This window comes from Cyprinodon variegatus, unplaced genomic scaffold, assembly GCF_000732505.1.
Source record: "Cyprinodon variegatus isolate N-32 unplaced genomic scaffold, C_variegatus-1.0 Scaffold842, whole genome shotgun sequence".
In the NCBI taxonomy this organism is placed as follows: Eukaryota; Metazoa; Chordata; class Actinopteri; order Cyprinodontiformes; family Cyprinodontidae; genus Cyprinodon; species Cyprinodon variegatus.
Window position 1 is genome coordinate 359,425 of NW_015151295.1, and position 2,236 is coordinate 361,660.

Consider the following 2,236-nt stretch of genomic DNA (forward strand, 5'->3'; position numbering starts at 1 on the left):
TATAGGGCAGGTTAGCGTTTTGGATCACTTGCACACCCCTTACAAATGGAGTCCCCCACGTCCCTCAATGAGTTCTAGAAGCACAAGATCTATATCCAGCCATTCAGCAAAGATGCTGCTACATGGCTGTACATCTTATTTTGGCATTTGACCAATTAGATGAGCCCTTGAGTGAGATATTACCTACTGTAAATTAAGTTGGAAAAAAAAGTTATCAAGTTAAGAAAAAAGGTAAAAATCTAAATGCTCATGGAGCAGTGGTTTAGCACTGTTGCCTTGAAGCAAGAAGGTTTGGGTTCAATTCCCAGCAGTTTGCATGTTCTCCCTGTGCATGCATGGGTTATCTCTGGGTACTCCAGCTGCCTCCCACAGTCCAAAAACATGACTGTTAGGTTTAAATTAAGTTGAAAAATATTGTTATCAATTTAAGAAAAAAAGATGAAAGTTAAAAAGTAAAGTTAATAAGCCTAGTTAACAATTATATGGTTATATATAGGTTTATAAACTAAAAAATGTCAGTGCCAATATCAACATTAATGCCACTAAGGTTATATTGTAGGAAAATAATGTGTTTCTTTCACTCTCAGAGTGTTTTTCATGAATTTCTTTTAAAAGCATTTTTGTTATTTTACTTAATATATTCAGGCAAGCTGGCGTTTCTTGTTACATTGACATAAATTTTTGCCATCAAAATATCCATATTTTTTTATGTTACAAAAGTAATAAGGTCTTGTCCTGGATTCCAATAACACTATTGGCTTGAAATTTGGATTTTTAAAGTATTTCACTGAGCGCCCTATAAAGGGTTAAGAAAAGTACAGGTGAGCTTTAAATCAAGACTAATAAATCTCATTACTTTTTTAAGAATCTATAAAAGTCACCAGACTCGCCACAGGTTGCATGCACAATTACAACACAGCTAGTTTTCCAAACCAGCCATGTTGCCTTTAAACTAGCTGTGATTAGGTTTGTTTGAGATGCAAAGCGTCTTGCCTGGTATGTTGGTTAGTGTAGGGCTGTGCTGACAGTTGGGGATAAAGTCTGTTGTAGAGCTGGACTGAAATTGTGGCGTCAGCCTGTAAGGATTTTATAGACTCCATTTTACCTGTTAACCTGCATTGCAGCAGTGATGAACGGAGTAAACATGATTGGGATTCTCAGTTAACCTAATAGGAGCTGTCAGGGATGAGCTGCCTCAATTTTATGCAACTTGTTTATGGGATATAAATAATAAAACTAATATATATTAAATTTCAGTTGGAGTCCTGTACTGTAGTGATGAGGTGTCTCACAGTTAGCTCTGTTCCATCTATTAATAAAAGGCTATATTATTGATCTAATTAATTAATTGATTGCTGTAAACATACCCACAATCAGTAATACCCAATTAATAAGACCACATCTTACAATATAAAAGTATTAATAATCATCCAAGCATGGCCTAATATTACATATATTTTTTTATTAGTGGACTGTTTGGCATGTTCTTTATACATGTTGTGCCATATGCCATGATCACGGTTTTTGGACATTGGGAACCAGTGTCCAAATTTCATCTTGACATGATGATAGAGAAGGAAATAAAAGTTTGGTGAATAACAGCTGGAGGACCACAGCAAACAGGATTCTTTCTCTCTTTGCCTCCTCTCTCTTGCCCATGAAGCTGGGGTCAGCTTCGTCCCGGATCTCCACTGTGGTGGAGAATCAAGGCCCAGGGGGGACCCACATCTCCAAAATCATCAAGAATGGGTCATTGTGGTGACCTTTCAAAACCAAACTGCTGCAAAACAGACCTTTTGCAACACATCAGAACTTATAGAGCCAGACTGGATGAGAAGCACGCCTTGATGAGCCACTGAAACAGATAGAGAGCCTGCCTTGCTGTGGCCTGCCTGCTAAACTCCAGCTGGATGGAAACTCAACCTTCCAACTGGACATGGACAAAAAGGTTTGAAGGTCTGTCATGATTAGGGATGGTTTTCTCAAAAGCTCAATCACAGCTACTTGACAATTGTAGTATCTTGCCCTTAGATGGGAAATCTATTGAGAGAGTGTCTTCATACAAGTACTTGAGAATATGATTAGATGATAAGCTTTCTTTTAAAGTACATATCAATACATTAGTGAGGAAACTTAAAATAAGACTTTTTTTTATTTCAGAAACAAATCTTGTTTTACCTTCAGTGCTAAGAAGAAACTTGTAGAAGCTACTTTTTTGTCTGTGATTGATTATGGA